The sequence below is a fragment of the Nannobrachium achirus genome (genome assembly GCF_963921795.1).
Source record: "Nannobrachium achirus genome assembly, chromosome: 17".
Classification (NCBI taxonomy): domain Eukaryota; kingdom Metazoa; phylum Chordata; class Actinopteri; order Myctophiformes; family Myctophidae; genus Nannobrachium; species Nannobrachium achirus.
Window position 1 is genome coordinate 51,970,057 of NC_137824.1, and position 13,062 is coordinate 51,983,118.

Sequence of the window (13,062 nt, forward strand, 5' to 3'; positions counted from 1 at the left end):
TCACCATGAAGACGCTTTAAGGGCGAAAAGCGGCCTTGGCACGTGCACGCATCCGCCTGGGTGACAGCAGACTGCTGGGCGAGCACTGGCGTTTTGGCATGAGATCAACTTTCCCTCTGCATCCTAAATAAATATTGGCACTTTGGCTATAGTGTGTGCGGCCGCTTCTTTGTCTTTTAAAGACTATATTAATGGGATCAACTTTGACCAAAAGAATGCACAGACCTGGTTGGTTGTTTAAGTTGGACAAAATGTTGCCAAAATGTGGTTGTGTTTTCCCAAATATGGAGATGACTGACATCTGACATCATAGATGTTTGATGTTATAGACCACATGAGACTGACACAATATCTCCATATATGGGCATTCCCAGATATGGGCTTAATATTGATGACATCAGGGATGGGCATAAAAGGATGGAATCCATTTGCAACATCATTGTGATCAGCTATATCCTTCTGCTGAGCTGGGATGAGGTGGTGTGATGTCAGAAGAGTGACAGACAGACAGACAGACATGAGCTGGATGTTTTCATACTAAGTACTGTACTGTACTGTACTGTACTGTACTGTACTGTACTGTACTGTTGCAATTATATTCATAGCACGAGAGAGAGAGAGGGGGGGGGGGGGGAGAGAAAGAGAGAGAGAGAGAATGGCTTCATGGTAGATGAGATGCACCAAATAAAAAGCTACGCGTTTTTAAAAAGAAAAACATGTTTTCCACAAATGAACAGAAGTGCAGCACTGAAACAGGTGGAGTGAGATGTGAAGAAACAGAGAAAAGATGACAAAGACGTGGTGGAAAGAAAGAGAGAAGACAGAGAGAGAGACAGCATTTCTAGCATTGCTGTTTTCGTTTGAGAGCCTCCATCAGGTCGTTCTTTAGAGCCTCTTGCTTCGACTTGTTGCCCAGAGTCTGAACACTCCTGAGTCCACTGAGAATGTCCTTGATTTTCCCAAAGTAGATTTCGTTGAGAGTGGAGCGAATCTTGTTATCCATATCCAACTGTCTCATCTTTTTTCCACCTGTTTTGTCAGGCTGCCACCCAAGTTCATGGTACCGATAGTTGTCTGGAGCCACAGCATCACGGTGGAGGTGAGTTTGTAGTGAGCCGTTCGGTTCGTCCGCTGGACTTTTCCTGCACCTCCCAGCAGCCTTTGATCTTCTTGGATCCGTCCCCTGCCTTTTTAAAGAGGATGACCCCAGCGAAGCCATGATCCAAATCCCACAGGTACACAGAGGATACGCCGCCCTCAAAGTACAGCTCTCTGTACTGGTCAAAGGCATTGTTGGCTTCCACCTCAAGCTTCCTCAGGCGGGCTGAGGGCATTGTGTCATCATCGATGGGGGGTTCGTACTTATTACTCCAAGGGGACCTGTAGGAGTCGCCGTCTCGGTTGTAATTGCAGAGCAGGTAGTCTCTCCCCACCACCTTGTCCCGGGTGATCTTCAAGGGCTGGTCCACGGACGAGAGTAGGTCCTCGCACAAAGTGGGCACCAAATCGATGAGGTCACTAAGGTTCTTCTCGATCTGCTGGGGAGGCAGACGCCTCATCAAATCTAGGGCAGAGTATAGCTGCCGGTCATTCATGTCAGCAGTGTCCTGTGGTGAGCTCAGTGGGGCAACTGGAATGTCACTGGAGACCTTGCCTGTGGTCTATCATGACGTCAGACATCATCTATTCCTCATCTCCATATTTGGGAAAGTACATTTTCTTCATTTTCCCATTCAAGTCAATGGAGAAATTAATTCATGGCAAAATGCAAGCAGACTAGTCCTGATGAAGCCAGGCGATTTGACATATGGCCCAAGTCTGTGCCTAGCGCTGCAAATTAAAGTTTATATCTGGAAAGATGGAAAGAAAGAAAGAAAGTCGGACAAGTACTATAGTCAGGGCAACCACACTAATAAGCAAGGACAGCACAAGGTAATAATACATCAAATGCATATAAATAGTGATCTAAAAACGTAGGTAGACGTCGTCAGTCTAACAGTAGAATAACCAAAAATAGAAATAGAAAACAATAATCTGAACATGATTGAATGTGTAAAAACAAATGTAAAGCTAAGAAAACGTGCTATGGCAGGAGTCCTCAGGTGCAGTCAAACGGGGTGTGTGTACACACCGCAGTTAATGGCACCCTCTGATCAATTATGGCCATGGCTGAGGGGCGGGGTACCATACATATTTCATGACAGTGTGTGGACGTGGCTGGGGGAGTAGAGGTCCCTGGCTGTCTCACCCCCTCCCCTCCTCTCCCCTCCCCTCCTATCTGCACCTCTCATCTCCTCCCCTCCCCCACCAGGACCTCAAACCAACTCCCCCCCCCCCCCCCTTGTCTCGCCCATGGGCCGCCCGGATGAAAAAGAGGCTTGACTTGTTAGCACTCTGCATCAATTAGCTCCCGCTAGCAAGGCAGGTCGGCACGGCAGGGGAGCCCCCTCTCTGTGCGACGGGAGTGGGCCCTTGTTCCTGTTCGTCTTTGTGTCTGTGAGTGCCTGAGTGGTATACGGTGTGGTGTGCGTATGCTGTGGGTGTACATACATTAGTGATGATATAGGCCCATGGCGATGTGAAGAGATCAAGGGGAGAAACCCGCTGTGTAGCGTACGCAGGGCTGATGAAAGGGCCGTAGAGCGAAAGATGATTAAACCATATTCTTTGCCTTCGTTTGTCCTCTGAACGGAATCGCTGTGTGTCTGGCAGATAGCGGTTCATTTATAGTGTTTAAATAATGATTTCTCCTTTCACAGTCTGACAGTGTCGTCTATAACGGATACACAGTCGCTGCATTCAGTCTGTCCCTGGGACGCTCCAGTCTGTCTGCTGAGATTGTTTGAGAAAGAGATTCTATGGAGTAGGTCAGCCTATTCATGGGACCACAGACACATGACATGATTCTTCTTTTAGACCAGGGGTCTTCAACGTTTTCAGGCCAAGGACCCTTTAGTTGAGAGAGAGATGAAGCAGGGACCCCCACAACCTTTTCATAGATTCCATATAGTTTCATTGTTTGACAGCACAATCATCAGTGTATTTTGGATTCATGTCAATTTGTGTTTTCAGATATTTAACCACTTGAACCGTCAATACTTAATAAACTTGACCTTTCAGTCTGTACTTAGTCTGCTCTTTTCCCCCTCTACACCAAACCTCTCTGCCAAAATTAGCCGATCTACAAGCTCACAGCGGGCTAGTCCCAGTTGGGCGGTGTCCCAGTTGGGCGAACAGACTGTAAAGCAAACGATCTTCATCCCATTCATGCGTTTATCGTGCGCTTGCCCAGGCCTTACGGCCTGGGCATAAATATAACGATTGCATTCACCACGGGCACTCGCGCCTGCGGCGCACGGGCGCGAAAAGCAGGACCAAGGTCCGCTGGCCTTCGCGCCGCTTGCAATGTCGTGGACAATAATTACAGTCTGTTCGCCCAACTGGGACACCGCCCAACTGGGATTTTCCCCCCACAACGCCTCGCAGCGCAGATCTGCTATTTTTGGCTAAAGTTCTCAGAATAAGGACACTAGGGTTCAAGTGGTTAATATAAAAAAGGAGAAAAAGGTTTCTATCACACAAAGATTTGGAGGACCCCCTAGGGGTCCCGGACCCCCTATTGAAGACCCCTGTTTTAGACAAACATAAGCATTGCTGAAGCATCTATCTATCTATCTATCTATCTATCTATCTATTCATTCACCCACCCATCCACCCATCTATCTATCGTTTTGTTTCCAACCCCCATTCACACATAGAGGCTACACTAGAATCATTGTGGAATTCATTTTGGTTGAAGTGTGCATGGGTCCGGCAATTATGGTGGGGGGTTGGGTCGGGAGCCACATGGCTGGCAGTCGATTACTAATGCTTTGTAGTTGGGATCCTCCCAATCCCTTTGGCTCTGAATCACATGCTTGAAAAGAAACACTCTCCATTATTGTCTTTTGTTGCTTATCTTTGGTATGTTTTCTAAAGTGTACTTAATTGTTTGCAGCAGAGTGATGAAATAAAAGCATACTCTTTTATGAACCTGGGTTTAGAACCTCTTTAGAACAGGCAACATTGCTCAGAGTCAAATAGAATGAGAGTTTACAATAGAAGAACTATGTAATACTTAAATTGCTGTGATTAGGATTTCACATGAAAGGCACTCTGGATTAAGAGTTTGATGTAAATGACTAAATTGTACATTTTAGTGTAAGATAATCGTCTAAACAATATTATACTTAATACCACAGGAATGCACAGGCAAAGCATCCCAAATGAATGTAATCTAGGTCCCATCTGCCCTATTTCAACAGCATGATGACTACAGGGTATGTGGTCAAACTATTCTCTCATCACACACTGGGAGGGTTACACCCTTTCTGATGCAGCATGTTGGCCACATCAATGAGGATTTATTGCCAATATTGAACAGCAAAACAACTGATTGCTATGCCATAAATCCCAACGAAACTCACCACAACATTCCATGAGCTGAATGTCATAAACTCCTCAGATAGCTTTACCTTTGAAATATGTTACTGTAGCGCTGCCTTATTATCAACATTTTTATCCGACAATTTGTGTAACCCATTTCTTTCACCCAGTGCCAATTGCTAAGTGTAATCCTGGGCGCTACTCTGCCAACCTGGAGAGCTGCGCTTCAATGCATGAGGATTCCAAGCTGCTTCTTTTCACCTGACAGGGGGGAGTTTCTCTGGTAGGACGTAGCGCGTTTCCCACCAGTTCCTTTTTCCCTCCATCAGGTGCCGTGACTGACCAGGGGTAGGTAGTATAGAGACCAGGATTACTGCATGTTTATTTGTGAGGGTACACACCCTGGGGGACACGGGGAGAACATGCAAACTCCACACAGAAAGGCCCTTTTGCCAACCCCACCTAGAGCATGCATGGGCACTGATACCCAGCGCCCAAAGAGTCCCCAGCGGGAATCAAATCCGAGACATTCTAGCTGTGAGGCGACAGTGCTACCGACTTCGCCAGCGTGCCCCAGTGCTGCCTTATTATCAATCAAAACCAATTTCCCCAGATCCTCCCCCCTTTCACAGTATATGAAATGGATGTGATCTTGTGCCATAGTGTGCTATAATTACATGGCTACCCTTTTCTACCTCAATTTTCACTATCAAATAAAGACATTACAAAAACAGGTACATCAGGTACTGTACATCCATATTTCAAGCTTTCAACATACGGTTTCAGTGCAAATTATTGAGTGGACATGCATTTCCTTTAACATAAAGGGCCCTATTATGATCCAGGTCTTATGCCTTATGCCTTAACTTCTTTACCTTTTTTTCACTATTTTGAAAAACATTTTTAAATACTTCAAATGCTGATCTACATCTGCACGTTGTGAACTTGCAGATCAGCTATTTGAAATATTTAAAAAACAAAAACAAAATAGTAAAAAAAGACAAATAAGTTAAGGCATAAGACCTGGATCATAATAGGGCCCATAATATCAAAAGTACTGTAGATACTGGCTATTTAATCATATTTAGTCAACCGATGTGATCTATAGGAGCCATGGCCTCCGTCAGCCCTTGGAATACCCCTCTGTAAAAAGGTGCCTACCGCTCCAACATTTGACTGAGTGAAAAGTCTGTCTGTCCATATGTACTGTATTAGTCTGGTATAACCAGCCAAGATACTAATGCAGCTGACCAGGTCTGGGTACTAACTAACACTTAACTGCAGTAGATCCCCTCCTTGTTTTAACATGGGTGGATGCTATAGCTGAGCTAGGCTAGTACTGTATGGCCTCAACAGCTGCAATACCACTGGGTGACCCACCTTCAATTGGTGCTGTTGAGCAACCTACTAAGGACCATTCACCCAAACTGTGTGATTTTTGAGCGGTGCTCCTGGAAGGAGCAAAGCTCCAACATCATGGCAACATCATGACATGGCTTTGTCCGTTTATCCAATGTTTGTTGTACGCCCAGGGTCACATTGGCCAAGCTTTGCGGGACGCTTAATGAAATTAAGCTCATAAATAGCACCATTCACTTCACACTAGGTGTTGCCCCAAGCTAGCGTTGGAGATGGGTCATCATCTTCAATACAGTAGCCTTGAATTATCTTTCCATCTGTCATTCTTTTCATTCTCATAATTTCATTGCACACTCTGCCTTTTTAAGCTAGTTTATTCAGGTATTTTAATCAGAGAATCCCCCAAGGTTCCTGAGAGCACCAGACATGCATTTGTCAAGGCATTGACTTTTACTCAGAAACGGGCAAACGGCCCACAATTATTACGTTCTCTAATACGTGGCAGGCAGGGCAATTTTCTAACAAAAGGTTACTGGGACACTGGGGCATTTTGGCAGCACTTGGCCTACAGAACAGACTTCTTCATTATTGTTAAGAGGAAATGTATTTCCTTGGACTCATTCCAAGGACACATGCTTTCAACATGGTACACAGACATGTATTCAGAATCAATAGTCTGTGTTATGTAACAAATATTTCCTGACCATTGACAGTGTTGTTATCCAATTAAGTATGCCTCAGGTCAGGAGGAAATTCACTTATAGGGACCAAATTATTTCAAAATGACAGATTGCATGAATGTTAAAGTATTGATAGCAGGAGGAAAACATACATTTATATTGTTATAATACAACCATAAATAGAGTTTGAACACAAGATAGCTCAAAGTTTAAAGCAGCACGACGCAACTGTGTAACCTTTCTCTTCTAAGCTGGATTTGAACCCGGTTTGTGCTGAACTGAGGCCTGCTTGCTCAGGGGATAAATTGAATCTTGACCATCACCGTCAAAATTTGTGTCAGATCTTGTGTCTAGGTGAGACATGACGTTTGACACAATCTAATTGTCTCAATAGAAGAGCAGGGAGACAAAATACAATCAACCCAATTGTATAAGTAATATTGTATTAACAAAATGTATTCATTAAAGAAAAGGTTCACAGTGAGACTTTAATGGGTGAATTGAGACACTAAACCCAAAATGTCCACCTGCAAATATCACATAATTGCTATAAAAGCACATTCATGCTCCCTGGAGAATGAACAGTACTCATTTTTGGAACCATAATGCCTTTCCTCTAGTGTCACCCTTAGACCAAAAGTCAATTATGGTGGTGGCAATAATTTTCTTTCATATTAATACTTAATTTTTAGTTGAAGTGTCAAGAAGGGATTTAAAAGAAGACACTACTTTATCAGCCTGACAGCAAAGGTACAGTAACCCTTTGTCTTGGACCTTGACCCACAATGACCCAGGTCCCAGGAACAACCAGCGGGTTCCTTCCTAAGGCTCTCAGTTCAGGCTGGGGTCAAATAAGACATTACGGTTTTTGGCAACAGACCTGATATTGGTGAGTGCAATATTTTGGGTGAAATATTCAAAAACAATCACCCACAGTCGACTTCATGAATAAGGTAGCTATTTTCCCCCACTATACAAACCTGCTAAAAGTAACTGTTAAATCTACTGCTTTGATAATATTATGACAAACTTCATAGTGACTGATTATTTCTGGAACATTGTACGTACTGATGTCTCAGACATATCACAACCTTTCAGTTCAAACAACTTTGCGAGAAAACACATGGCATTTAATCAAAAGACTACTCGTCTTAAATTCACTAAAAGAGAATTAACAACTTCAAATAATTGTTTGACGAGGTCCTTTGGGACAAATTGTACTTGGAATCTGATGATGAATCTGCATCTATAAAGCTTTCAAGTGCTTTTAATAAATCTTTCCCAGTGATTTCAGTAATGTAAAAAAAGAACCCTTGGTTCACACTTGGTCTTAAAAAATCACAACAATTACCTCATCTGCACACACAGGCATGCTCGCCACACACACACACACAAACAGAGCTTAGGCCTACTAACCGAATAAAGATGGGGATTAATTACACAAATCTGGTTCTGCTGCTTGATTCTGAAAGGATTGCCTTCTTCTTCCCAAAATGAATTTCAGGACAGTTAAAAGAAATATGCTTACTGCATGCTGCATTTCAATGATAGTAGCTCTCTCATATAAGCAAGAATGCACCATCATAAATGGTAAATGGTGCATTTATATAGCGCTTTTATCCAAAGCGCTTTACAGAGATTGTGCATTACATTCACCCATTCACGCACACATTCATACACCAGTGGCGGAGGAAACCATGCAAGGCACCAACCAGCTCACCGGGAGCAATGTGGGGTTCAGAGTCTTGCCCAAGGACCCTTCGACATTAACTCAGGGGGAGCCCGGATTCGAACTGGGATCCCTTCGTGCTCTAATAACGGTTTCTCTACCCCCCAGCTATGCCGCCCCATGATGCACTGTCATCATGGTTTAGGCATCGTTTAACTGAGGTTAGGTTTAGGGTTAAGGTTAGGTACAGTCTGACTATGGGACATCGGAACAATGGGAACTAATGTATGATGTAATTGTTGTGGTGTCATAGTGATGCAATTGCGGTCCTGTTGTGATTGGTGTACAAACATGCTAATACATCCAAGCTTCGTGGGACATACGGACAGTCGGACATACAACACAGCCAGATGTAGGAGCAGCGCTCAAAACATGTATCGATACTAAGGGTTAATCAGTTAACATCTTAACTTTAGATGTGCTTTAGATTCTAAAACAAGGGAAGTTGGTTGGATTGGAGGTCCAAAAATATCCCTAAATTCCCAAATATGGAGATCCTGGTGTCATCAACATGACACCATAGTACTGATCAGTCAGACAGCAAATCAAGTAGATCAGTCTGAATGTTCTTGCGCACACGCACACACACACACACACACACACACACACACACACACACACACACACACACACACACTTTCTGATATAGATCCCAGGCCGATTTAGTTTTCCTAAAGACTGTCAATTATCTAACAAATTACAACAAGTAACACTCCCTAAGGTCGAGTATACTCAATAGCGACCGCAGATGGGTACCAGCTAATTTGACTAGACTTACCTAAAGATTTTTAAAAAAAATGGCAAAAAAGAAACACGTCAACATATATACAGGTACATATGCATATGCAAATCATGAATCATATATTTCCCTGTAAAATGCAAATCATGAATCATATATTTCCCTGTAAAATGACATTTAATTTCTATGAGACTTGTTAAATGCATAGTTCTCAATCTGTAAATTCTTCGTCTCAACAATATGACATCATATGGCAGACCGACATTGTTACATTTCAATCTAGGCTCAGATGAACTGAGTGAACCGGGGCAGAATAGGAAGGGGGGGGCGGGGGAGATTGGCACCATCCTCCGTTCCACTTCAGTTTGATCCAAGAGCTGTGATGCATGCAGTGTCCCGGTTTGGCCATCCACCATCAAACGGTCAAGTAGCAGAGGAAAGACTGAGCGCAGCCTGCAGTTATGTAGACCTAACAAAGGGATTGGGGGGTGAGGGGGGACTCCCTGATGGAAATATGGGATGAGTGCCTCTGGGTTCAGGCCAAAAGCCTGTCCACAGGGCTAAAGTATTTGATGTGAATTGACCTCTGCTTGGTCTTGTAAATGACCAATAAATGATTGCTGTCAATGTCGATTCGTTATGTCTGGGAGCTGTCTGACAGTCTCTATCTAGCACTCATAACACAGTTCTCTCTGTTAGAGCCTCCAATCTACGGAACAGTCTCCCGACTGAAGTAAGACAGTCGTCCAACTATCTGACCTTCAAGTTTAACCTTAAGAGGTGGCTTAAATCGGGTCAGATTTGTAATCATGAGTTATTATCCGTTCCAGCTGTCACTGGAGTTACTCATGGGTGGCTAGTATTGGTCCCCTTTTTTCAATTTACTATTTTACTTACTATTTACTAATTACTATTTTCTATTACTATTTACTACTATTTTACTATTGTCGGCTTCAACCGTGGGAGGTGGCTTGGAGTGGGTCAAGCTTGCGATCATGGGTGGCTATCTGCTCCATCTGTCATTGGAGTCACTAATCTTGCTATAATAATTATTATTATCTGCTCCATCAGTCACTGGAGTCACTCAACTTGCTATGGTTATGTCCCCTAAATGTTTTACTGTATTTTGTACTGTACTGTATTGTATGTATTGTATGTTTTGTATAGATAGCCTTTTACTACTTTTGTACAGCCTGCCCAGGGTCTACAGATGAAAATTAGCCTATGGCTATCTCTGGCTCATTTACATAGAAGTGAAAACTGACATGTCGATCAATGAGTACTGTCCCTGTCAAATAAACAAATAAATACATAAATAAATAAAAGACACCAACAAAATGGGCAAACATGCAAGCTTACCCGAGAAGTATAACACTACAGTTGTATAAGTTGAATGCATCTCTAAATCCAATGTCCCCAAGGCACGAATAAATAAAGCAGCAAAAGACTTAAGCATTTTCCAGCAGTAAAGCAAATATGTTTATTAAGCACTTTAATATACATCAGAAAATTCCACTTCATATAGTACAGGAATTCTTTTTAACTGAACGTTTAATGTACAAGTTAAGCTATTTACAATCCAATTGGTTGACAAAATAAGTGAAACGTGACAAGACAAAAACACAAGCAAAACAACAAACTTTAAACTGCACAAAGACAGCTATGATGATTTCCAACATTTCTTCCAATCCAAACCTTCCAATGAACCTTTCAAGCCACCGTCACTGTCGGGTGGAAACCTCATTATGTCCAAATCTGTTACTTTTCAGGATTCAAATAGCAAAATAAAATATATATACATGTAGCCGATCTACAAGCTCAAAATGTGTCAAATCCCGACGCATTTTGAGCTTGCCGATTTAATAATTTTGTGGGACGCAGTAGTACGACGAAGTAGGGCATTCATTTGCGGAAAAAATAATAATTAAAAAGTTTAAAAATATGGAGATAAGAGGTTTCTGCCCGGGCAGGACAGCGACGCCATACACACTGAGCTGGTGGTTGCACTGAGGGAGCTAAGAGCTTTGACAAGGGCTTTAAGTGTTTGTGCACGCCATTGCTTTTCCTTCTTCCCCTCCAACTCGCTCTCTGCAGAAAATAGCTCACTGTAGAAAATAGCTCACTGTTAACATTAAGAAAAGCCTGCAAAAATATGACACAGCCTGTAAAATGCTAACGCAGCTCCACGCCGTTCATGAGAAACAGATGTTTCTGATGTTGCAGCTAGCGTCATATAGTCAACCCCCCCACCACCACATACACAGTTCTTAACCCATTTAGGCCTAGAATTATTGAATGCTTTAACCAGTGAAAAATAGCAGATATACAAGCTCACAGCTGCGAGCTTGTAGATCTGCTATTTTTGAAAAAGTCGTAAAAAGTGTGTGCAAATCTTTGAATATATGTATTTTCAAAGCGAACGTTTGTAACTCAAATTTTGCTTCTGGGTGGTCCCTGGAACTAAATATTTTGAGATGGGGGTCCGTGGCCAAATAGATATCATTTTGGGGGTCCTTGACATGAAAGAGTTTGAGAACCACTGACATAGTAGTCTCTCAAGAACAGACTAACTGAGCTCCAGTTAAGTGAAAAGGACCTTTTCTTTGACGACGGCTGGCCAGATTGCTGACATAGAAACATAGTTTTTTTTTTTTTTAAACCTTAGAAGGATTCAAAAGACACTTATAGAATCGGGTCAAAATTCTAATGTTCAAGATTTCTCAAAAATAGCAGATCTAGAAGCTTGCAGCGCGGCACTCGGTGCCGCGCTGTGAGCTTGTATATCTGCTATTTTTCAATAGTTAAAGCATTCAATAATTTTATGCCTAAATGGGTTTAAGCAAGGTTTACTGTAGCTCCCATTGAACTCCTATGCAGTCGGCTACCCAAAGGGGAGGGGTGGCGGTGGGATACAACTTTGGCTCGACAAGGACACATTTTAAGACGATGCTTTCATACAATATTAGATTGAAGCCTGTAAAGCATCAGTTATACTTAGTTGCGCGGTCGTTGTGCTGTAAATAGCAGATCTACATGCTCACAACGCGTCACAAATGTGACACGTTGTGAGCTTGTATATCTTCTTCTAGGGCATTAACGAAAAAGTCGACTTCATTACACAAGTCGACTCCCACCAGAGAAAGTTTAAAGTCGAAGTAAAAAAAAAAAAGAATCTATTGTGAAAATAGCAGATCTACATGCTCACAACGCCTCGCAAGATCGTCTATTTTCACAATTTCTGCCTCCATATATTTGACAATTTGGACAATGTTTAATTTGTTATTAAAAAGTCCTTAAATTGGCACTTTAGAAATGTGAAGATACCCGCCTCTATACACTTAAACTTTATGTTGGTTTGTTTACAGTTGAGTGAGAAAACAATGTTTCACATTAAGTTAATCATCTGGGGACCATCCAAAATAATTGGGGGGTTGTGTGTGATGTGATGACGTCATCAAACGATAAAGTCGACTTCTACTCAACTTTTTACTGAGTCGAGTCGACTAGCAAAAATCACAAGTCGTCAATGCCCTAATATCTTCTATTTACAGCATTAAGAATACAGTACTTCAGGCTTCAAGGCTTCATCAAGTTGTCTCAACGACTGCAAAGTCCCTTTATGCCGTTTTGTATCATGCCACCCCAAGAAGAGACCGGTGGAGAATAAAACGTACTGCCCACGTGACACTAATAAGGGAAACAAAGCTTTGAATTTTGTTTCTTGCATTGTTTTGTGATAGGCTATTTATTATGTAACGGACAGCGAATGCATTCGTTTAAAATCACTGCGCTCACTTGAAACCACTGCATTTAGCACCAGACTGTTGTTTAAATATAAAAAAAAAACGCACAAATAATAACACGCACACAAAATTAAAAAAAAAAAAAAAACTATTGGGAGAAGAAAAAAAAGGAATCCCATAGGGATGAAATTAAATCACGGGTTTATAACATTTTCAATGTACTGCCCCCTCACTCTTATTATCTGTAATAATACACAATGCACATAGTGATAGCAAAAAAATAAAAAATAAGCATAATAACTGCAGGCAACCTTTGAACACAGCACCATGGTAGAGCGTACAACACAAAAAGTAGCAAAAGTGGCTTATTTTCCAAAAAATAAATAT

At 42.2% G+C, this 13,062-nt stretch overlaps 1 pseudogene across 1 annotated transcript; it reads right to left on the reverse strand.

Annotated features, from left to right (window-relative positions):
• Positions 1-841: 841 nt before the first annotated feature.
• Positions 842-1,595, reverse strand: LOC308301801 (F-actin-capping protein subunit beta-like; annotated as a pseudogene). Its single transcript has one exon. The product of its transcript is annotated as an F-actin-capping protein subunit beta-like (transcript).
• Positions 1,596-13,062: the final 11,467 nt, after the last annotated feature.